Source organism: Falco cherrug, chromosome 4, assembly GCF_023634085.1.
Source record: "Falco cherrug isolate bFalChe1 chromosome 4, bFalChe1.pri, whole genome shotgun sequence".
Classification (NCBI taxonomy): Eukaryota; Metazoa; Chordata; class Aves; order Falconiformes; family Falconidae; genus Falco; species Falco cherrug.
This window is the reverse complement of record NC_073700.1, coordinates 104,711,241-104,737,084: the sequence shown is the minus strand read 5'-3', so window position 1 is coordinate 104,737,084 and position 25,844 is coordinate 104,711,241. Positions and strand designations below refer to the sequence as shown.

Here is a 25,844-nt window from a genome sequence, read left to right as displayed (position 1 = left end):
ACTGTCAAGGGCTTTAACTAAGAAAAAATATCCTTGGCTGTTGCCAAGAGAACTGGAACATTTTTGGAGGGGAGCATATTCTGATCTATTCTCCCACATGGGAATACCTTCCAAAAATAGGGTCTATAGCTGATTCCCCCTTTAGGGCTTCAGTCTTTTAGCAGTGGTCAGTCTGCAACCATTTGCATGAATTACTATTTGCAAATACAAACCTGGTGTTTTAGCACGTTTCTGTAGCTGGTTGCAAAGGATTTTCATTTCAGTGCTGCATTTCATAATGCTGCATTACTGAGTATGTGCTAATGCTCTCGCTCCTTCTCTATATTGCTATTACAAGTCAGTCTGCTGGTAAGGAAGCCTGGGTTCGTTAATCTTGCCAATACTCTGCACTGTGTCATGCGCTGCTCATTAGGAACCACGGGCAACCAGGCTGCCTCAGCTGATCAGTTATAAAAGTTACAGGAGCCTTTCCCATCTCTCTGGTAATAAAAACATCAAATCTGCCACTATCACAATCCTCTCCAGGAGAAGAAAATGCAAGTGCTAATTAAAGAAGGTGCCACAGTAGGCTGTACAGCAAATGGCATTCATAATGAACGTCGGAGTGTGAAGGACGGAAAACTTGCTTCCTCTTTCCAAGAAACATAGCAGAAAGTTAAACACCGAATAACCTCTCTGAAACAGTACAATCTGCATGTATTTTCCCAATTTGTGTACAGCAATGAAACATCCTCAAGCCTTGCATTAAGAATTTAATTGCTGCTTTCAACAAGCTTTTAGCATTTCGGTAAGTCTGAAGTTCATTCTTTCAATTCAAATTCAATTCAATTCAAAGGCAACAGCTCCAGTCCAGCGGTGCATTTACTTCGCCTGTCCCTACGGACATGCTAGCAGGGTGGGTGCTGCCGTAATTCATAAGCAGGATTTGCCGTAAGTGCAGGGTGAAGGGACAGAAAAGTTTGAAAGGGTTTTCATCTTACAGGGTTTTACATAAATTCTGGTATACTGGAGGTTACCTATCAGGACTACCTTAGCACATCTTACCTGAGACAAAACGAACACCTCACCATGTGGGTACTAAGAGATTTGCTAGCTGGTGTATGTTTCTTGTAAATCCATGCCCATTTATGCTAGCTTCAAATGCCTTACCTATCCTAAGCAACCTCTTCTATTGATCACCTCTTCCTTTAGTTAAGAGTGTTTTTCCCAATACAGAGTTCTCTTACTGTAAATTCAACTCCCAGTGTCCTGCTATATCCACAGGCAATGCTGGCTTTCCCTCCTCGCAGCTAACTTTTATGCATTTCATGTCACCTATTATCATGATCTTCCCGATCATCTTTTTGCAAAACTAAGCTGCTGTGCTTCGCTAAAACTTTGCTTAGAACTCAAGCTTCCCATGCCTTTGATACTTCTCGACACTCTTGCCTAGACTCTCTCCTGTTGCTCATTATTTCGCCTACGATGTGAAACTGGAGTGGGTACTCCACCTGGGACCTCAGGAGGACAACGTAGTTACATACGTATTTCTCAGTCATTACTTAGGGCAATCTACACCTGAACTATTCCAGATTATTTCCTCTGGAGTCAGTCTGCTTTCAGTTTAAATTAAACTATCTAGAGACCACATTGAAAGAGGAATAAAAGTGTCCATTTATGTAGCTCACCTGGAGTAGCTACTCTGTCTCAAGTCGTTAGCCAGTATTTTTCCAAATTAATGTTGTCAGTATATGCACACATGCAAATGTATGCACTCCCCCATTTCAGACCTAATGTCTAGATCTATCCTGCATAAGATGGTTAAACTTCCAACAGTTCTGCACTTTAGTGATGGCTACCAAAGGCAGAAGGAGAATGTCAGTCAGCATTTCTGAAAATAAGGCTTAGCTTTGCAAGACCATCTATTTCTACTATCTGGAAGCCATCCAGATTTATTTTTATTATTGTAATGGATTTTTTTTAATTGTACTAGATTTGATGTCATTATTGTTCACCTAAGAATATATTTAAATAAAATCTTAAATGTTATTTTACGGGATTAATCAACACATCACAGCACCGATTTTCATTCACAGTGCAGAAAAGGTCAGTATGCAAATGCAATATGCTAAAAATGGATCTGCTCTGAGTAATGCCCAATCAAGTTAATGAAACTACATCCTGAAGACAAAGTTTAGCTTTTTGTTTTACCTCTTGATATTTTGAATCTGTTCTCCAGACTAATGCTTGATTCAAAATGTCAGGAAGAAAAATGAGGAATTAAGTAATGCAGAAATAACATTTTCTTTCATTATGCACAATCTATTTATACAGTGGCAATCTTTGCATTACTTTTTCCATGAAAAAACATGCTGATTATCAATCAAAGTTTATTCTGCTTTTCTTCAACTTCAATCTTTTTCTATTTAAATCGGAGTGTATATGTGAATTGTAAAATTACTTATTATTTCTATATATATATTAAATGAACATTAGAACAACATTAGCATAACCTATCTTTTTTTTTTTTGTATCAGGGAAGCAATAATTATTTTTTAAGCTACTTGAATGCCACTACATAATTCTGAAGAGCAGTCTGGTCAGAATGATTTCAAGCCTTTTGTAGGTGACAAAGAATTTTGCAGATTTTTTTGTTAAAAATTGGGAACTTTTAACATCATATAAAATAATAAACAAATGATCCAAAGACTAATGAAATCATGAATGTATCATTAGAATATTTTTCTCCTGTTAAATATCTGAAATCTTCAGACAGACGGGGAGGAAGAAGTGGAAATCACTAAATGCAGTACACATACCACACAATGTACGAGTTTGTAACTTAAAGAATAACTGAAATCTATGCAAAATACATAAGTTATTCTACCTGTGAAATACCTATGAAAAACTCATAAATTTTACATATTTATGGACACGATACAGGTGCTTAATACTTAATACCTACAGGCACAAGTTATCCTGGGTAAAATTGCTCAGGAATAAGTACAGGGTTTGATAGGTGTAAGAGCTGTGAGCACATACATCTGAACCCACCCATTCAAAAAGCTCTACGAGACTAACACATCCTGCAATAAAACATAATGGAAGACAGGCACGCTACAGCAAAGTACGCAGAACGCTCCCCAGCTGACCTACCCTTACTTATTAAGGAGAACTTCTATTTAGTATAAATCTACTTACATTTGTAATTCTTCCCAGCATGAGATTTCATACAGATAGGGCTTTACACATTTTATTTTTCAGACACGCTCTTCATACTTTTATTTCTTAATTAGCAGTAAGATTAACGATATTGATACTCTAATTCATATTGGAAAAATTTAAAGGAATAAAATTCTGAGTCTATCTTCATTTGTTCTTCAGTATTACAGGGTTTCTAGAGCATGTCAGAAAAAGATGCATCTAAAGATGGAAAATATTGTGCTGTTGTATGTGCTCTAACACTACAGACAAGAAATTCTTAAAAGGTCAGAACGAAGATCGCATCACTCGGATGCAGTCCTACACAGAGAAACATGGAGAATATGGCATTTTTCTCTGTCTCCTTCCTGAAAACTTCCGTTTGTTTTTTACATCTGATGGGCATTCAGTTGTTACCTTTATAGAAGCATCTATGAAACACTAGCACTTTTTTCCTAAGTGGTCGCAAGTCCACTATGACTGCAATTCTTCTTCTTTTAAAAATATTAACATTTACTGTCACTGAGTTTCCTCTGCCATCTTATTACTCAGTCACACTCAATACTGTCAGATCCTTCTACAGCTCTTCTCAGTTGACTGTAGCTCTGTCAGCAAGCTTTATTACTCCAATATTAACCCCCTTTTTCAGGTACTGAACCACCCAGATGCTTGGACTGATGCCTACGGGACTCCATTGGTGACTTCCCTTCATTGTAAAACTTGACCATTTACTCCTCGTTGCTTCCTAACTTTTAACCTGCTATTAATTCATGACAAGAGTTTCCCTTTCATCGCACGGCAGCTTTAATTCTTTATAAGCCTTCAGGAAAGAACTCTATTGAAAATGTTTGGAAATCCAAGTAGATTATAACCGGATCACATTTTTTCTGCAAATCATTGCCTCCCTTGGAGAACCGGGTAAACGTGTGAATTTTGACCTCTCCCTGTTAAGCCATGCTGTTTAGCCTGCACGATGAACAACACAATCCTAAATTATAATTGACTCCCTGTTCCCATTCATTCCACGCCGCAGAGTTAAACTGTAGCTGTGGTTTGACAGTACTCATCATCCTGATCAGCTTTTTACGTACATGTGACAGAATTTGGCTGTCAGAAAATGAGTGGTTATGAATTATGGAAAAAACATTTTTTTACAAGCTTGTTATTTGCCATATCTGGTTTTTTTTAATTATTATTTCCCTCTTTCTTCAATGTAATAAAAATGCATGGAGGTGTGGGAGAGGGGAGAAAGCTTTCAAAATGGAGAAGGTAGCTTTCTTAAGAGTTCATTGCATAGGAAACCAACAAGCCTAACACCAATGAAGCAGCCCACATTGAGGGCTTCCAAGCTCACAGGTGACTTCAAAGATTCAGGGGACAGAGGAGGATTTTTCCAATGCAATTCCCTAAGGAAACAAGGTTTACTGGAGTGGCTGTGCGCTACTCCACCATCACCTTCCCTCCCTTTGCCCCATCCACACCTTCTGCCTGCCGGATGGCTTTCACCCAGCTTGACAGGAACACTGAAGTCTGAAAAACCTGCAGGTTCTGGCAAGTGTCATGGCAAAGCGGGAGCTGGACGTGGGGGAAGAGAAGCCATCAGGGCCTCCCTCCAGCGGGATGGTGGGAGGACTGCAGCACTTGTCAGCTGTGGCCAGGAGCCTGGAGGAGGAGCAGGAGGACACAGTGACAGCACCCAGCCTGGGGTGACCAGCAGCACAGCTGGGAGGGAGCGGGCTGCAGTGCACCGTTTGGTGGGTTTGTGCATAGTTTCTCTCCACATCTGACAAAAGTCCTCCCTGTTGATGTCTCATAAGCCAAAGTTTCAAGAAAACCCAGTTTGGGGAGCCAGGGTCATGCACCCCCTGGACCTGCAGCCTCTCAGAGAAGCTGAAATGTAGGTGCAACTGAGGACCCCGGGATATTCAGGCACAGCCGGGGGGTACAGGGCCAGCGGCTCCCGGTGCTGGGGGAGCGTGTCCTACCCGCTGGCTTAGGCAACGCCAGACACCTCACACAGAGCAGTCTGCCAGGATGAAACAGGGTCATGAGGGAACTGTCCCCTGCGTCTAGCACAGGCTTACCTAACCCAGGAGGTTTTGAATTGAACTTTTCATTCAGAAAAATTGTAATTTTCCACTCAAAATGTCATTGTGACACTCTGTTAACAGAGCTCTAATGTATTTCACTTCATGTTCCCACATAGCAATAAAGCAATATTGTCACAGTGTATCTGACACTGGAGCAGTAGGTGTAGGCTGATGATTTAATATTGCGCTTTTACTGTCACGTCTAAAGAATTTTGGCTCACTGGTTAAGTGGATAGCAGACAAAGGCCAAAGTACAGTTATTCACACCCTGTTTTATGGTTTGGTTTTTCTCGTGTTATGACATGAGATGCAAGGAACACAGCACAAAAGTTTCTATGTGCTAAAACTGAGAAATTCCTAACAGAAGAAAAATCCACGGTCTCATAAGTATTACAGTGCTTAGCTTTTGACATACTTATAACTATTCGAATACATTCATAGGTTCAGATACATGTAATGACATACAGAGAAAAACACGAAAATCTTACGTCTTATTCTAGGTAACAACTGCAACATACTGAAAATGGTTCACTTGCAAGATACCATAGGCAACTAGGATGTCCTTTTAAAAGTGACTATATTGTTACAGATTGATGTTCAACCAAAGAAATTATAAGCAAATCAGCTAGTGCTTACTAGAAGGGGCATTTTTCCTGGCTTTATGACTGTAATTTTACAAAAAAAACCAATTCTTAAGGATCAACCTTGGTAAAAATACTTGAAAGCAGGAATATAAGTGCCACAGACACCTCTCCTAAAGATGTTTTCCAAAAAAAATCCAGGTTCTAGTTCCCTGGATTCTAATGCTGGCAGCCAGTTACTTTTCCTGGAACAGTCTGAACAAGATCCTAAATCTGAAAAAATAACAAGCTCTAAGAATATTCAGGTCTAGAAATGCATGTTCCATGAGAAGTCTTACTCTAAAGTAACGTTCTTTGATTATATATACATTTTCAAAGAAAGTGAAGGCAAGGTCTGAGCAAATCGAAGTGCAAAATTGGAAGTGGGGGGAGGGAAAAACTTCCACAAATTGAACTATTATATACTACATATTTTTGCATAGACCCACAAATAGGTAAGTCAGAAAACAAAATCACAAGAAAGAGTTGAAAAGTGAAACAATGTGGGTTTTAAGAGTGAAGATTAATCATTTTCTTTCCTTTGAAAAAGAGCATTCCAAAAAAGCATCACTAAAATGCAAGATGCCACAATAAAAAGATGTATTATGTACCAACAAATACTCAGTGTTTGAAGAGACATCACATGAACTGCATCACAGTCTTGAAATACATATTTAATCCCACAGACAACCCTTAGTTTAACTGGGTACAAACAAAATTTGTTCAGATGTCATTTTCTCTATGTTCAGCTCACAAAAATAAGTTTGCCTTAGTATTTTTTTTTTCTATTGCTGGTAGCAAATCCAGAAGAAATAGGGTTGTGCACCTTCTGTGCATCAGTGCATATCTTTGCTTTAACCTGAAAGAATTTTCATTCTGTATCTTTTGAGTTGCACACATAAATATCAGAGAGGCAAATACCATAGATGAAAATGAACCTGGTTTAGAAACAGACTTTCTGCCATGACATATCACAAGCAGAGTTAACTTTTTACTTTCCAAATCACAAAATACTAAATACTGAAACATTCTTTGAAATGTTAACAATTAATTCTTTAATAGCATCCTCAGAGACTTCACAACTTTCACCTAATTTGAGGGTAATAGGTTACAGCAACTTTTATTGCTGCACTGGACATAATTCTTTTTTTGTCTGCTTTTATGTTATGCCAGAATTGCCTAAGTACATATGAATAAGTTTAGGGGTGGTGGTGGGGGTTGATTTGTTTTTTGGTTTTGTTTTGTTTTGTTTTTAAGAATGCTTATACATTTAAATGAATGCTTTTGCTTTTTGCTTTGGTTTTCAACAAGCAGCATTTCTGACCATGCAGCGTTTCACTATTGTTCCTGTCTTTACCCACTGCATCTGCTCCACAGAACTTCCCGATTATTTTTTTTTTCTGTAAATCACATTGTATTTTGTATGCAAACCTTACACGAAACAGAAAAGAATTTAATGAAATGTCCTCAACGGCCCATCACGGCCCTCAACGGCCCTGCTCCATGTGTGAGAAGGTGGCAGTGAGCTGACCCTGGCTGGGCTCTGCATTTGCCTCTCCCTGCCTTGTTCTGGCAAAGGAGAGCCCACCAGAAAACTGCTGGCTTCTCTCTTTCATAAAGCTCTGTAAATGCCACATCTTGAAAAACATGAAGAGGAAACATTTAAAAATTGATCCACTGGCTGCAGCAGAGCCTGCAAAGCAGCAACAGAGAAAAAGAAAAAGAAAGGACTCACCAAGATACATCCTGATGTAGGGAGAACAGTTGTGGTAGCAACCCTCAACAGTCTCGAACTTAATACTCTGCTTCTCTCCTCTTTTCCTTTCTCAGTCCCATCTCCCCCCGCCTCCCCCCCCCCCCCCCCAATTTCCCCATTTAAGGGAGAAAATAACAAGGCAGAAGACGCCAAGAGACTTTCATGACATAAACAATAAGGCTTTCCTGTGCCAACATTTCCTTTAAAAACACTTGCCAATAAAGCTCCTGGAGGCCAGCAAGAGAAAGAAATGCCGAAACAGCCATGACATGAACTTGGCATATTTTCTGACTCACTCACTTCCCTTGAGACAATCCCTCCAAGAGAATGCTAAAGGATAATGGGAAAAGAAAATTTCTTCCAGCGAGGACTTCAGCTGCCCGTGCTATAGAAGAAAACTGCCAATTAACTTTATTTCTGTTTACCTACAGCCTCGCTCACACAGCCACCTCCGCTGCCATGTTTCCTGACTCACACACTCATGTTTGCACATTCATCTCGTAATCCTGATGTCTGAGAAAGTCAAAGATGCTTTAAAAAAAAACCACCCTGAGAAACCCCAACTCCAAATAATTTCTGAACAGCAGAGAGAATGATCAGTAATGGATAAAGGGTAGCCAAATACTTGGCCACTTTGCATATTAAATCCAAATTTCCTTTTCCCTTATCCCTGCTATTTATATTTCTCATAAATTTTTAGTGCCAGACATGCTAGTCTCTAAAATGTTAAGGGTACTTACATATCTTGTGTATCTGTAATGAAAGATTGTCAAGATGATTTTGTCTCACCAATCCACCTCATTTTGAGTAATACCATGTTTTCAAAACTAAATGGCATGTTAAGAACCAGAAATTAAAACCTCTTTGGAAATCAGCATTTACATGCACAAACAGGCCTTCACTCACTCGCTCCCTCCCTCCCTCCTGGGGTACGGCTGTCCCCTGCAGTCCCTTGCAGGCAGGCACAGAGGAGTTCAGCTGTCTCCTCTCATCTGCGCCTCCATCTTCACCTCCAGCGCAACTGGACGCTCCCAGGAGGCCTGAGCCCAGCTCCTGACGGAGATGATGGGCGGGAGGCAGGCCAGTGCCATGCCGATGGCAGAGGACAACGTGGCTGCTCCTCCACCGCAGGTCACAGCAGCTCCGGCCGGTCTGAGGGCAGGGGCAGGCCGGTGAAACAGGTCTCCAGGCCAGGCTTTGCTCCTCCAGGGCTGCCAACCCGCTGCACTCCCAACACCAGACCGGGCACCAAACCCCCACCCAATTCAAAGACAGACCAAGCAGAAGTTCTTGTTGCCCTGTGGGGGCTGTCCGATTACCAGTCTCAGTCGTGATGCGGAGACACCACCTCTTCCCTCCACATGTACCCGACTCAGGGGACTGTGCAAGGATCCATCGATCCCTCTATGCGAACCGTGCACCCTGTCACTGAGTTAGCTCGTGCTCACTCTCCGTTCCTAGGAAGGCAGCGAGCACTGCCAAGTGCTCCTCACTCGGCTAAGGGTTGTTATTGTTGCTGGCGTTTCTCTGGTTTTGCATTCAACTCCTTAGATTAGCATCAGGGTATCACATATCAAAATAACCACTAGTGAGGATTTGCTGGCCTGCTCAGAAGTCAGGGTTCACCGTACCTACAGCTGCATAATTTTACCATAATGTAGTCTGATATCATACACCCCTGGTTTCTACTTTCTAATAACTTACGTGCTGCTTTAGCACTTGGGTTTATGTCACACTCAAGCAAGTCTCCTGACTCTCCTCTACGAACCTGCCTACCCCTGAAGTCTATATCTAAATCTAAGAATCTTATCTAAGCCAGGGCCACCAGACTGCACGATTTTGGTTTGGTTTTTGTTTTTGTTTTTTTTTTTTTTGTGGATTTTTGGGGTTTTCCTGGCATTCCCAGCTAGCATGGTTCTGCTGGTAAATACTGTAGTATGCTATAATGTATACAATCTACATTGGGAGTTATCTACTAGCTCACCTTTACTCCATCATGACTGCTGGGCATCTTGTGAAGAAACACACATACATGCACAGAACTCAAGATTCTTTTTTCTTAACCATCTTTTTCTGCCCACTCACAAAGCGAACACTGGTTTGTTTTTAGGTTTGTTTTCATCAAAACCTGAGAAAATATGTGTTTTTTTGTAACACCACCAGGGCAAGCCATCTGTGGTTGGCTGGCAAACTCTGAAATTTAGGGCTGAGGCAGAAATATTTAGGAGTCAAGAAAAGCTGACTTGCTCAAGAAATTAAAGCCCTTCTGACAATCTTCCAGAGAGCCCCTGAGGAAAAGGGAGGGAACCAGAGAGACTCAAGGAAAATGGATGGGAGCCCAGCATGGAGATTCACGCCAGAACAGTTCCTGGCCAAGAAGGAAGGCTGGCAAGTAGACAAATACAGGCTTTCATAGGCAGCATTGTAAACAAGACATTAAAAATATTAATCCATTTAGATTTCAAGCACCAAGATGAGATTTACTTAAGAAGCAGAATTATGCTGGTAATGGCTCCTCAAACATTTCAGCTGAATGTCAAAACTTTTGCTCAACTGCATCAAGCGAAAATACAAGGAGCTGTTGACACTACAATATTCAAACATTCAATCCTATGGCAGGGCTGGAAAAACACAGAGGAAGGCAAAGGAATGCTTGAGCCTTGGGCAGAGACTCAAGCCTTTGCAAGGGAACTGCGTTCACAATTTATTTTTACCTTCGTTTCTACACCAAAATAATAAATTGAAGGGCCAAAGTGGCTTCTTAAAACCAAGCCTCCTTTCAGAAATAATTTCAAATTCAATGTAAATTTATTCTATCAAAATACTTTGTTTTCAAGTAGAAACTGTCATCTAGAACAGAATGTCTTTTTGTGTGAAAGAAAGTTTAAGTAAACTTTGAACACCTACAAGTTTTTTTAAAAGTTTCTTCTCTCCAACAGGAATCAGAATGTCTCCCCTTTTCCCCTTAGAAAAAATACATCTATATTAAATGATTTAATATTTCAATTTTAAAAAAAAAAGTATTAGAAAAGTCATTTCCCCCCAAAGCAAACAGGCGTTCAGGGCAAATGTACAGAAACACAGAAGAAACACAAGCTTTTTTGGTGTACACGCTAAGTGTCATGCCACCTTAAGCCTGACATGGCCAGAAGACTCATGGATCTTCTTCTACATGCGTTGAGTAGGGTTCACAAGCTCATCTATCGAGGGGCAAGCATGTCAGGGGAGGCCCACAGGGAAAAACAAGTGCTTTTAAAAAACAAGAAACATATGAGCTGCAGTCACTATAAAGGATTCAGGAACTGAGAGAGTCAGGGTTCAGAAGATTCCTGTATTGGGTTAAAGGAAAGACTAATATTTCTTGAATTAACAGGGTTGATCTCTCAATTCCATGCGCACAGCCCTGTGCTCAAGAGAGGTCTTTTTTCCTTCTCAGAAGCCCCAACAATCATAGTAAAACGCCACGTGTGGAGGGACTGAGATAGCTCCATCCAAAGCACTAAAAGCATTCTAAAGAAAAGGTTAACACTCTCCATTGTCTTTAGTCTCTTAAAAAAGAATTAACTTAAAAAGGACAGAACAGCATCCCATCTCTTGCAACCTAGGATATACTGTATACCACTCAGAACTATGTTTCTTATCAGGTTCCTTAAAAAAAGAACAAAAATGAAAAGATACAAACCCCCCACTAAGCTCTTTTCCTTGCTTATATCTGTAGCCACTCATAAAATTATCGTAAGCTTTCCACACTATCTGAAGTGGAAGATCTGAGCAAAGGAAAACCTCAAAACACAGAATTACAGAGGGAATAACTTAATTCTGCTTAGGAGTCAAAAAAACTAGATTAAAATTTAAAGAACCTGAAATTTTATAACAGTTTAAACATTTAAATGCCAATGCAAGTAGCAACATATGAATTATAGAAATCCTGTAGCACTCCTGATCTTATGAATCATGCTATGAAATTTGCTTTCTGCACTCTCAATGTAACCAGAATGAAATACTGGCATCTCAGATACTTTGAAACAATACACAGGCAGCATATATAATAGTATTAATTTTAATAAGTTAGCATTCTATCTCAGATGCAACTGCTTCAAAATGTTCTAGCTGAAGGTATTTTTGTGAAAGCTATTTGTCTATTACATACCGTAACCACTGCAACTTCACAGGCCAGGGAGGCATTTTCATGACACGAAAAGAGAAGCCATTAGCAAAACGCTGCTTGGCAAACAGTAGCTCACACACTGAAGCTGCAATATTATCCTGGCTTTCCTACATATTAAGTATAGGACTACGTTCAAAGTAAACATGTGGTCATAATTAAATAATAATTATGAGTAACATTTGTGTAACACCATTCATCCAAATAGTTTAAAGCATTAGGTAAATCTGTAAACAATGGGTCTAATCCTGCACCCTTTACTCACATAATACCATGCAATTCAAATGGACTATGTACTTCTTGTCTACACACAGACTTAATTGTCCTCAATTAACTCCATGTGTCAACACTCATTCCAGTGTGTCTCGCTCTTGTTTAACTCCACTCTCTCACTGCTTACTACAGGTGAACATACTGTTTCTACACTCTCACCGATTTAACATCACTTTTATGGACACTTTCCTACATGGATCCCACAGGGCTTTTCAAACCTCGGTGCAGCCTCACCTCTACATGCTTCTAATAAGACAAACATTCTTTTACAGATGCGTAAGTCCACTTGTTGTTAGCACTGACCATCCCACTTGACTTGCATGTGTACACCCAGGACATACAATTTCTATTCTTATATCTTAATCACACAAGTAGCCTTCTTCATCCATCATGCTCCAGAGTAAAACCACAGGAAATGGTAAGAACAGGGGAAAATTTTTCTAAAAATAAAATATATTCAGAAGCAGACATGCTCAAACCACTTTTATGCATTTGTGGTACAAATGTCTGTTACAGAGACAAAGTCGCTAAACAAGTTAAAAAAAATAATCAACAAGAACTTGTAGATCTTCCTGACAATTTGGTGTCAGTCTGCCTTGACAGTCAAGCAACTGGAGAACAAGAGGAGAGACCAGGAATATCTGAATTTCATTTTAGCCCTGCTACGGACAGTTACTCAACTTCTTTGCTTCGGCTGCAGTACCTGAAAGTCAAGCCAAACCATCTTATGGATCTTCTGAAATGCAGGAAAATCCCTATGGCCCTTTGAAGACAAATACTATTTACTTGTGCTAGCTACTATTCAGCTTTTACCATTTTTCACTTTCTAGCTTAAATTTTTGCATAGAAGTAAGTCACTGTCACATTTCACTCACACCACAGTTTAGTATATTTTCATTCCAATTTTAGTTTTCCTTTGCAAGAGGTATGCTCAATTTTAGCTCTTATATGTATTCCATGTAACTTTGGCATACATCAGAGAGCTTGTTTTTTTTAGCACCAGACAAAATCGCTGAAAAACATAATCCACTGCTAAACTGTCCGCAAAGCTCACACTAGTACAGCAGTTAAATAGGGTGGGATTTTCCCCTTAAAATCTTCTGATAGATTTAGGCATTTCTTCGGCATGTTCATTCAGAAAAAAATACAATAATTGCCTCACCTAAGTACAGTTTGGTTGAACCTGAGAAGAACTAAGAATGTTACAACAGCAATTCCTATTATAGAAGAAATCCTGCAAAAATGACTGCAATTGCTTACAAGCTGCAAAAGGATTTCTCGTGAATTCAGAAGAAGCTGCACTGCTGCTAGCTAGTAAGAACACAGCTCTCCTTGTTCACTGATAACACCTAGAGCTATGCACTCTTAATCCCTTATATAGGCCGTGTTTGTGGATCCTGTATGAGTGAAAAAGTGGATGTTAACGGTTTAATCCACAATATTTTAACAGCTTAGTTTTAATATGCAATAGAAATGACACATTATATTAAAGCGCATTGCTTTTGCACACGAGGGTAGGGATGGAGAGGTTTGCTTATCTCATTAGTCGTACAGACAGCATCCATTGGCAGCCCAAGCGGACAGCAAGGTGGGGAGGTTTCCCGTCTGGTCCAGCCAAAAAAGCAGCAGAGGTGCTATGTGCTCTCCTGCCAGGACACCCAGAGCATCGCTCCTGCTCAGCGGCACCTCTTCATTTATACCTGCGGTGCCTAGACCAGGACTGCAGCTGTAGCAGTGGAGCAGTCTCTCCCTTCCCATGGACCAGACCTTGACAGTGTTACAGAGGCCACAGCTAAACACTGAGCCGAGGCAGAGAAACCAACAGCAACTCCATTCAAAACCAGGCTGTAGCCTCCTCTGCTCCTTATCTGTGCCCTTGTTTTGGGGTCAGGCCAGAAAGAGCCCATAACCGTGCTGCCAAGAGCACCTCTGGCACTGCTCCACATCCCACTTAGGGCAGGGGCAGGCAGCACACAACCCAGACAGGGAAAGGACCCCAGGGGGAAAACAGGTGTCATGGTGCCTATAAATACAGAGACTCTTAACACTACCTCTTAGCAAATCTATAACCCTGGGTAATTTGTTCACAGTAAACTGTAAGTCAGGCCATGCAGGATACAATTCACTGATGCACCACTAAGCACAGCACTAACACTTCATGCAAGACCGATAGGGTCTTCTCGTGGTGTTAAAACATCAGCCAGGAGGGCTGAGAAACTACCTGAAGTGAAAATGAACCAGTACATTAAATGAAAGCACACAGGACAAACAGGCTTAGTTGTTTGGATTTCCAGAGCCACTTATGAGTAAAAAGTAATTATCAGATTTGACATGATGGCAGGCTAGTCCATGCTTTCAATTCACTAGGAACAGTAACTGGCAATTGCTTGGAAAGCTTATGTTTAATGATAGAAATGCAGAACCAAATCTGCCTGAAATACAAGGTACGTCAGTCAAAATAGCCAAAAGTTTTAGCTGACATTATGCTAGGTTATAAATTGCAATAGCTCAGGAGTGTTCCTGATAGGAAAAATCAGCAGCTCCAGAGGATAATAACCATTTCAGTCATCTTAGTTAAATGCCCCTGAGTCAGAGTTGGCTATAAGTGCATCTAGAGAAGATACAAAAAAATGTTCAGGGGCAGAAAGCAAGTCAAAACTTTTCCTGAATCTAATTAGGCCAAATTAAATACAAACTTCAATTTCTCTTTCATTTAAAAAGTTACTTCTTATTGCTGTAACTGCATCTCACTATCACTCCCATAACTTATTTATCACATGACTCACTCAAACACAGGCTGGTACTGTCGGAGTTTATCATATCACTGATTTTAAAATTTTATATGCTACTATTTTGGGGCTCTTACATCCCTGAAGATGTAGTACTCCAACCCTCTGTGAGCACAATGGATTCTGAGCATCCCCACGGTACATCTTTCTGACATGGAAGCAAATCCAGCGCACAGTGAATATGCAACTAATATCAACACACTTCTTCAGACCTGACCGAAGTGCTGGATGCATTTAACACTGAATAATCAACAGGTAGAAGCTACTCTTTTAAGAGCAATGACATCTCTGAGTGTAAAACACAGGCCAGATTCTGAGAGAACCTTCTGCTGGCCTTTCATAGATTTTCTCTAGGTTGAAACCGTGCTGAAATAAGAGACCAAGACTATGTAAGAGCTCAGTTCAGTTGTCCACACATGACCTCAGTTGTCCTGCCTGGCCTCCACCAGCTGCTCTGGACCCCATATGAGTCTGGGTAGGCCACGTGTAGCATCAGCCAAGCTAGATGCATACCTTCAGTCATCCCTCCATGACCTGATTGCTATCCCTAAAACACCTGAAACCTGGAAAATTGTTTCCCTTTGCCTTCTGGTGGGCTGGGTATTCAGACCTTGAGAGTCCTTGAGGATCCCAGATGTATTTCTTCTCCAGGTTCTGGAGCACCACAAACAGAAGATGACCACAGTGATTTCTACAGATCTCACATCTGAGCAGAGCATATTCCATATTCTTCTCAAAGGAAGCTTTGAGACCTTCCTTCTCTTGCGATGCACACGTGCAGCAATCAAGAAAAAAAAAAATCCACCAGCATCCTCAGGCAATTTCTACCTCATTAGGATGTAGCGGAGGCCATTGGCCATATAGAATTTTTTCTGCTATTTGTCTTGGAAAAGCTGCATATCATCACATCTCAGACCTTCACACTGAAAACTTTCATGAAGGATAAAGAAGGCTACTTCAGCTTGAAGCTAATAATAAACTTTTCTTCCACAGAGATTTCTTTTTAACAAAACAAGCACATAATCTAAAAAGCAAACCTGGAAATTAGGCTATATTTTAAAATTAAATACAAAACATGATGTTCCTACCTTAAACCTGCATCACCTTCTAATAAATGCAATGCAGCTGTGGGGCAGCATTTTCAGAACAGAGGTAAGTCCTAGGAAACAAAATGCTTTTAGCAGAATGCTGAATGGTTTCATTGAGTATTTTTAGCCTGGCCTCTTGAGATGCTCTGCAAACATTTGCAAAACTCTAAAACAGAGCCAGGGTTATGTCACTATCTTTGGTACAAATAATTTGTTAGGAACTATTTCGTTCTGGCACCAGGATATATCAAGAGAGGATGCGTGAACTGGATTGTTTACTTTTGGATTAATGTTGTTTGTCAACTGAAGGCTGCCTTTATGAGGAAAGAGCAAGGTGCCAAGAAGTACATTTCACCATGCCAAAATTAAAGGGAGGAGTTCAGAAGCAGTCTTTTATTACCTAATTAGTTTTATCAAATGACACAGATCAACTAACAGGAGATAACTAATAGGAAAAAGGGGTCTAATGAAAAAGTAAGTTATCAGCTGGATGCTCTCCAGAAAACAATTGCCTCTCTAGGTAAACAAGTGCTACTGTTGGGAGGTCAGGCACGAAGCACAAGGAGTGGAGGTCTTCTCGGGATACCAGCCCTCAGTGGAGTCAGAAAAGAAGAGAAAAGCAGTGGGATAAACTACACTGAGAAGAAGGGATGACTTGTTATTAAAGGAGCTAGTATCTTTAGACAAAATTATTCCTATCTGGTCTATAGATATCCCACCAGTTGTTGGGTGTCAAGTACAGCTTGCCAGATTGATAGCTCTATTCAAAATGAAAATTAGGACTACAATAAGAACAGCCACATTTACCTGCTCAAGAACAAATTACCAGAATAACTTTTTCAGAGCTAGCATGGAAAATGGCAGCTCACAGATCCTATTTTACCTTGATTGCCCTCCTGTGACTGGAAAGGGCGATCACAAAAAGAAATACAGAATTTCAGGTAACATTCTGCTTTATCCAAAATAACCAAATGTAGCATCTGGGAGGTCATCTGTACTTAGGGCTCCTTTCCACTATTTTCCCAACTGCATGATCTAAACTAGTCAGACAATTCAGACTCATGTGGCTCACATTCAGATTACATCAACTTCTAATTCCTAATCTGAACCATGCTTTCATTTTTCCCATTATTGCTTATCTAGTATATACCTAATATACACAAAACTTGTCCCACTATTTTAGCTAGTAAAATGACACCAGGCACATGTAACAGAACAAAGATATTCAAGAAGCCTTGCTGGAAAAAAAAATATATCCAAACCCAAGGATTTAATTGACTAAAGACTTGTGCCCCCCAGCAGCTTAAAGAGAAGCAACATTGATTTTTACAAACATTCTTTGAGAATTGTAAGTGATGCAACAGAGGAATTTTATTATACTATTCTTCCCCTTCATCCTCCCTCTCCTTCATCATCAGTTAACTTGAAAACAGATGGGGCAAAGAATTTACAGGAAAATGCTCTATCTCTTGGGGCCACCAGTTCTACCTTTACTGCAGAGCTGTGGGGAAAACCGGAAAGTTTCATATATATTTGCAGTATACTGTAAGGACTGCTAGATGCAGAACTATTAAAGGAACCTAAAAACACATCGCTCTAAACAGAAATATCAACCACTGCCATCCCAGAACTGTGTTAACAGCAGGCATGAGAAGTTTATGAAGCTTTGGCACGTCCTGGGCAGAGCTGGGTTGCACTGCTGGGAAAGAGCAGCCCATTCGGTTCCTGTTAGCATGCCCTTCCCTGGCTCAGAAAGGCTGAGTTGCAGATGAAGTCCTAGTTCAGATAAGACATCCTGACAACCCTGCATCCATCTGAGAGCACCTGCAGCAACAGAGGATTCAGCCTAGACTTAAATCGCTGACACAGATGGTCGCGACGCTTCCCACAGGAGCGCGGGCATTCCCATCAGCCTGTGCATGGAACAGGTATCACCACTCCACTGTGTCTTAGCAGGATACTGGGTTTGGGGAACTCTATAATAAGACAGTCCAGGAAAAACAGAAATAAGAAAGAGAGAGCACAGTACAGGAATGCAAATGAGTGAGCTCACACAGGCACAAATAGAAAGCAGGTTTAGCTGAGGAACGAAATAACCAGAAGATGAACTTAACCCATCTGCCATCTACCTTCAAAGCCTTGCAACAGAAAAGACCGTAAGATTCATGGTCTTCACAAGTCTGCAAGTGACTCTGCAAAGAGTGGGGATTCTCTGCCAAAAATAGTCAGCCTTCACTTTCTTCCAGCATCAGTCCTTCGCTGGCAAACATTAACCACTGTGATACCAGACCTGCACATGCCTGAGGTCACTGGCCATGATCAGGATGTGTGGTGCAGATCTCAATGGACACGAGACCCAGCTTTTCCCCTAATGTACAAGCCTTTGCTCCCACAAAACAGGACAGTACCACTGTATTCTCTCTTCTTCTCTCCCCGACCCATCACTGCCTCCTTCTTGTTCTTTCTTCTACCATTTCCTCTTACACTAGAATTGACTGCAAGGCATGGTGCCATCATACTGGGGCAAAATCATTCTCGGCTCTGCCCACCTTGAAGACTAGCAGAGGAAAAACTGGCCGAGCCAGGACAATGAGCAGAACCAGAAGAGTAACCACCACCACTCTCACCATGATCACCTGAAGATTCAGTCACCTTCCTCCTTCCCAAAGAACCTGCCCAAACAATAAATTACCGTTTTAACTGCACACCTCTTCTCACAAGGGGCCTCTAGCAGGCTTTGATCACTTGTGCTGTGCACACATACTGAATTTCCAAATGCTTGGCTTACTTTTTTTTCTTTTAATCCTTTCCCTTCTGGGTGCCCTCAGCAGCAAGTATCTACTACATAGATACTAAGTAGCACAGAACTTAGTAGCAGAGGTTCCTTTACCCAAATCAAACTGGGCAAGGATTTCCGGGTTCAGTTAGGTTGCTCAATATAGAGTTCTACCTTTTCCATTGTGAGAAGACTCCTCCCATAAATTGGTATACATCCCAGGGTGCAACCAGAGTGATCTTCTGAGGTATCATTCCTCCATGCTTACGGCATTCCTGCAGACAGCTCCTCTGGAAATTATAAGCTTTAAGGCAGTGTTCTCTGCACACCACCTTCCATCTCCACATTTCCCTGGGAAGTTTCAGCCTTCCTGCCCCAGCACCCCTGACACGAGACTTGTCCCATGAACACAACATGAACCCATCAGAAGAAACAAGCTGAAGGAAAGGTGTTCATGCTTACTGCTGCTTTTGCCATAGCACCCTGGCATTTTCGATCTGGTCCTAGGAGTACTAAGGCTAGATGCAATGCACCACCAACCTGCGGCCACGGTAAATACCACGACCTCTCCACAAAGACTGAGCTGGTTCGGGAAGCATACCTGAATATAGGAAAAAAAATGGTTAAAAGGAATAGGGCCAAGAGAAGTCATACAAACAAAAAAGCCTCACTTGACCAGATCATTGACCTTGCCTAGGAATGTGGGCACTGTACACAGAAGGAAGTTATCTGTGCTCAAGATGCAGTTAACATCTGGATTCATATGCTCTTTTCCACAAGGAAAAGCTGTATGTAAGGTCAGAAGGCAGTAATTCACGTTTCATTTTGGATCAGGCTATTGTTTATGGGATGCACACAAAGAGAAATATCAAAGACTTTCTGAAATTAACAGCGAGTGATTATGTGAGGCAAACGTAATGAAAACACAACAAAGGCTCTTAACTAGCGGTAGAGAACATCCAGCCAAAGCCTTCCTCTGACTCCCACTGTGAAAAACTCAATATGGAAATAGCCAAATTTATGCATTAGAAGAATGAAGACTAAAGGCTTTCCACCAAGTTATTGTTTTCCTGAATCATTGATAGCAAGACAGCTTTCTACGTCACAACAGTATTTCAATTACTGACCTTTATATGATAAATTTAGTGTACATTTTTGAGGATGGACAAAAATTTTACAATTAGTCTAATATGTCTAGTAGTAATAGTTATAAAGGACACTGAGCATTTGGTCCTCCATTTGCTGTTATAAAACTCAAACTAGGCAAATACATGATAAGCAATTAACAGGTTTAACAACACATGTGATTAGCTGCAGTCATATTAAGATAGAGTGATTCTTAGGCACATTAAGTGGATTATTTAATTAAGTGATATGCATTTCAGCAGAATACACTGGATAAGAGTGTGTGCAAGTTGCATGCATGTTGAAAAGAAAGTGTTCTAGCAAATTCAATACACATAGGTGGGAACTGTCACAGAGCCTGTTACTAAGAATTATCCAATACTTCCTGTAAGATCCGATTTTCACTTACTTATAATTTTGCCAGACTAATTGTCCAGGCTCAAACTTCCCATGTTGGATGTATGCCTCAGGCTATTTTTTTTCTTGCACCAGCCAAAACTGTTCAGTGATTTCCAAGATAAAAGCCAGGAAAAAAAGACATTGTTTTACAATGAGAAAACATATTTGGTAACTCCTCCTTCAAGAATTCAAATATCCTTCTTGTTTTAAACAGGCAGAAGGTGCATTTTAGTCAGGGAAGTTGCTTTTGCCAGGCCAGTTAAAACCAGTTCATACCTGACGACATACCAACCTCTGCAAAATTGTGGGAGGCGCTGGATATGGGGTTTAATGCCAGGTAACACTGCAAGTTCCATCCTCACACGAGGAGAGGAAGGTGAGATGCCTTCCCTGCCACTGCTGCTGCCCCTGCTGCAGCCCGGGATGCAGGTCAGGCAGCGCTGAGAGCAGGACCAGGCTGACGCACGCCCCTGGGAGGAAAACCTGCTGAAAACAGGAGAAAGAACGTATACCTGGCCCATACAGACCACTTCTGCAGAGAACAGAGTAGGATCCCCTGAAGAAGAGGTTAAAAAGAAAAGGATTTAATGAGCTGACAGAAGTGACTTGGATAATGAGTTTATGATGAAAAGAAACAGCCAGACAGGGTCACTGGTGGGGTACAGCGCTTGACTTTGCAAACTGTGTGTGCTGTGTGTGCACAGTACTTACATCAGAATAAAATGCACTTAAAATGATAGCATAATATAGTAACTCAGAAATTGTCAACATGAAGCTAATGTTCTCAGATACCAACTACAACATGTTGCTCCTAAATATTTTGACACCCTCCTGCAGGTATCCTGTTATTCAGACTGTACGTATCCCCATAACTGTCGTTCAGAAATAAACCCCTATTCATCAGGAGAAGACACCTCTTTTTAAAAGGTGTATAAACTTATGCCCCTGTTTCCATGATTAGAAACCTATATAGAAAATATGAGAAAGACTATTTGAAGTACCACAAATGGCAATCAGGCAGACAGCTCTTACTGAGATTTTTAAGGAAATCTATGCCTTTGAAAATCTTCCCTGTTTCCTAACAAATCCAGCTATAAACATCATTTCAGCAGTCCCAGGGAAAGGACACTGGAGCTACCAATCAGGACCGAGAACAAAACATTAAACAAAACCCTCTGGAAAGACAAACACTGTGTTTACTCTATAGCTACTGTGTAACCCAGCACACACCTCCTTAGCCACCTACTACCCAGCCGCAGCAGCAGCAGCACAGAGTTGGTGTGGGCAAGATCCCCTGCCTTCCGAGCAGCCACAGCTCTGACCCAGCTCCAGCGTGTTTGCTCCATCACGGCTGCAACACGCTGGTGCACCTAAGGTCACCCTGCCAGAAGGCAGCGGCAAAGACAGGGAAGTCCTGAACCGCTGTCCTCTGCAGGCAGGCGACGGGGACAGGTACTCGGCCTCAGCACACAAGAATTTCTGAAGGTCTTCAATGATTTCTGCAGTGATTTTTGAGCAACAGCCAGAAAGGAACCGTAAGCGTTGGTTAATCATTTACCTTTCTTGTGTTGGTTGCTCAATACTGAGTGGGCATTGCGCATGCAACTACATCATGGTCTGGAGTCGAAATGGAACTAAATAAGGCAGAAAACTTTCTGTGACTGGCTGTTCAAGGTTTTACCCAGAAATTATACTATAAAAATAGACATAGAAATGCAATAATTTAAATAACTGATTACGGGGGGGGGGGGGGTGGTCCACTCTTCAGCTCATTTCCTAGGTCATTCACATGTTCTCCTTTCAGCACTGAATCCCACTTTCCACAACTAGCTGGTTATACCATGGATTAGTCAAAAAGGCAGAAGATGAAAAGGAATGCTGACTGTGCAGCTGGACCCTGCTTTTTTTCCTACCCCCTACAATATCATTTATTCCCACAGACATAAACTTCAATACCCATTATGACAACACTATTTTCACTGATTATGTGCTTATTAATGCCAACTTTCCTTCAGCGAAGAAAATCACCTTCTCCCAGGAGAGAGATGATTTGCAATTTCATAATAATTGCTGTGTCTCTTAAGTAGTTCTAATTTTAACAGGACAAAGTACATCTTGTTTTACAAGGACGGCAGAACCATTACACAGCACAATGCTATAACCTTTTCAGATGCAAGCATTTCCTTAAAGACAGAAGAAAACCAGATCTAATTCTCTTATTACTTAAGAACAGAAACGTATTAGGACTTTGCATACCATGCATTTAAGAAGACATATATATAAACCCAAGAAATTCATAAAAGTTAGGACCCTGAATAATTTTCTTCCATCATTTAAATGTGAATTATTAGGTAACATTGAAAAAATTTGGTCACGAAGAGGAACACAACTGAAACTACAGAAGAAATGTATTCATCAAAGATCTTCTCTCTAGTCCTATTTCTCCATTGAATAAAACTATTCCCATTAGTGCTGGCTCATGTGGCATAAGCTCCCAATAACGTGGCAGAAGAGTGGCCTTGGTGGATGGATACATAGGTTCCCTTCCCCCCCCCCCCCAATTCTGGATGCATCAGTTTTAATACTTGCCACTGTCATTACTTCTTCCCTACAAAAAATAACTCTAGAGCTAGCAGAGGAATCAAAATATATTTATAATATTACTCATACTGCAACTTCTTAATTTATATTTCATCTAATTGCTAAACAGCCTACTAGAGACTTGCTAGATCTGCCCAAAAGTTACCATCAACAAATTATGACAAAATGTGTGTTGATGCACATAAAGTGAAAAGAATTGCCTCAGAAAAGCAACACAAAGCACCAAGTGAATTGGAAACGGTCTGAAAGGCAGAGGGCATGCACTGTAGCTCTTTCATGCTCCGTTTGTTTTTTGTGAGCTTGATTTATGTATAATTAACCATTTTTTCCCCTGCAAATAATGTCATATGAAGCTCTGCTATCATTTTTACCCCCCATCCTCCTGCCACAGCCACATAAAGCAGCACAGCTTAAAATTGTGACAACTGAAACACGTTGCCACAGCAAGAGTCCAAGCTCTCTACGTTAGCATGAAATCCCACTCTCTTGTCTCCCTCCTGCTCCTCCTATCATCACAAGAATGAAAGAAATTCATGAACTGTAACTCTCAGTCTAACAGAGCCTTGGCCAAAATTCAAGCTTGATAATTAATTACAGTCTGTCTCTCCAAATTCCCACACTAGGCTAAGAGAAATAACTCTTCTTTCCCCTCCTAGACAACAAGTTTTTATATGGCTAATGGACACAGCATTCCAACTCAGAGAGCTAGAAAGTTAACTGGAGAGAAATAAGAGATATTTATAATACTTGGATAAGACGACAGCAGCAGATGAAGAGAGAAGAGTATTGTAGTAAGTTTGAAGTGTGTATCAACCCAAAAGCTAAATCACTGTTCTTTAGTTACACTTTCTACCAGAGAATAAAAGCACAGACGATCGTACAGGACACATAGCTGTCAGGACTTGGTGTCTGAGGGACTGTAACACAGGCTAGATTTTTTGCGATAGGAGGATATCTGAGACAATTCAAATATGGTTATGAAAAGTCGATGAATCAGTATGGTAAAACAAATTTAAATATAGTGCTAGACCTCATTAAAACACAGCAGGCATCCTAACCGTTTCAGTCTGAAGAACATGGAGCATTAACACTATACCATGTTCTTAGACAGCCATAAAACCAATCCGTACCTCACGCCACTATTCAGTAAATCACCAATATATCAAGAGAAGGAAAACTATTATGATGCCTGTACTACACACTTAACATAAACCACTCATCGCGCTGAGATTCTAATTGGAATTCTGTTCCAAGCCTGATAGATGAACACTATAACCTTAAGCAGCACTCTTGCAAGATTTTATTTATTGTTTCACGTGTATTTGTAAAGGACTTAATTAGCTTCTTTCCCTTCTGGTATAAAAGAGCGTGCATCATCACTGAAAAAAATCACAAGGCAAGCCTAGCGTGAAGGGTCTTGCTAGTATTGCACGTATTTCACAGTGACAAAAAAGGTGTAATTCTTTCTGAATACTAGAGATATCATCAATAAAACCTCTTTTGTTCCTTCATTAATCTGGTCTGTGTCATATTTGCTGTCTGTCATTGTTTTACAGATGCCACATACGTGCAGCCCAAAGGCTGTACCTGTGCAAGCACCAGACATTAATATATGGTGACAAACTATTTTAAATTGGTCACGTTACTATAGAGAATATATGCAGCAGATGTTGCCAAAAGCATAGGATTGTTCTCCATGAACCAGATGGTAACTTTCGATCCTCTGTTACTGTTTAGTTTTGCTTTCTAAAAACTCTTCCATTTCTAAATCAGAAGCAGAGTAATTTCAATCCAGCCTCACTTGAAAGCTGGTGTTGGAACAATTAATTCAACTCTGGTCCAATTCTTCATTCATTCCACTCATTTTCAGTCTGTAAGGGATAAAGCCTCCAATATTTTTATTCAAATACAGCCCAAGATACTACAAGCATAACATCCACGGCATACTGCAGCCACGTTCTGATGTACCCTATGCACACTCTTGAGATTTACTTCAAGAAGTTCAGGCACCTAAGACTTGGTCACCTACCCCCACATCAGCACTACACTGACTGGACACGGAAAACAGCTTAATTAGTATCAGTTTTTGCACAACAAATCAATTTTCTTCAGCAGTGGAAATGCTGGGTCGTTACACATTGGCTGACAGAGGCAATAAAAACTCAAACTTTTCTGAGAATAGAAATGGTAAGCAGAATGTTTGTAGAAGTGATCCATTTATTTTATGTGTTGACTTGGTAGTAAGTACAGAGTTTAACATTAATTCTGCATGAAAAAAATATTTCAATAGGTTTATAACTTGGTACTTTGGATTTCACAAAAAAACCCAAGAACATATACACAAACTTGTATATTATTTGATTTACACGTTATTTCATATAGAAAAGTCTAAATCATCCTGTGCATGCAAACATATAACTATGACAAACCACAGATTCACAGGTTGGTTGGGGCTGTAAGGCACCTCTGGAGATCACCTAGCCCAAGCCCCTGCTGAAGCAGGCTCACCCAGAGCAGGCTGCACAGCATCGCGCCCAGGTGGGTTTGAATGTCTCCAGAGAAGGAGACTCCACAGCCCCCCTGGGCAGCCTGTGCCAGGGCTCCGCCACCCTCCAAGTAAAGAGCTTTTTCCTCATATTCAGCTGGAACTTCCCGTGTTGCAGTTTGTGCCCGTTGCCCCCGGTCCTGTCGCTGGGCACCACTGGAAGGAGCCCGGCCCCGTCCTCCTGCCACCCACCCCTAAGGTGTTGGTACGCACGGGTGAGACCCCCCTCGGCCTTCTCCAGCTACACAGCCCCAGCTCTGCCAGCCTCTCCTCACCAGGGAGGTGCTCCAGGCCCCTCACCAGCTCCGCAGCCCCCGCTGGGCCCTCCCCAGCAGCTCCCCGTCTCCCGTGACTGGGGAGCCCAGCGCTGGGCCCAGCACTCCCGATGGGCCTCACCAGCCCGAGCAGAGGGGCAGGATCAGCTCCCTGCACCCGCT

At 41.2% G+C, this 25,844-nt stretch overlaps 1 protein-coding gene across 8 annotated transcripts in view; it reads right to left on the bottom strand.

The window, feature by feature from the left end:
• The window catches only part of THRB (thyroid hormone receptor beta), a 161,370-nt gene that overhangs the window by 71,619 nt on the left and 63,907 nt on the right, over nucleotides 1-25,844 (bottom strand). The window contains exon 1 of one of the 8 annotated variants that reach the window (XM_027809087.2): nucleotides 19,278-19,310. The exons of the other annotated variants lie outside the window; for them this stretch is intronic. The gene's annotated coding sequence lies outside the window, so the exon portion shown is untranslated. Of the gene's footprint in view, nucleotides 1-19,277; nucleotides 19,311-25,844 lie in introns of those variants that run through there. 8 annotated transcript variants of the gene reach the window in all.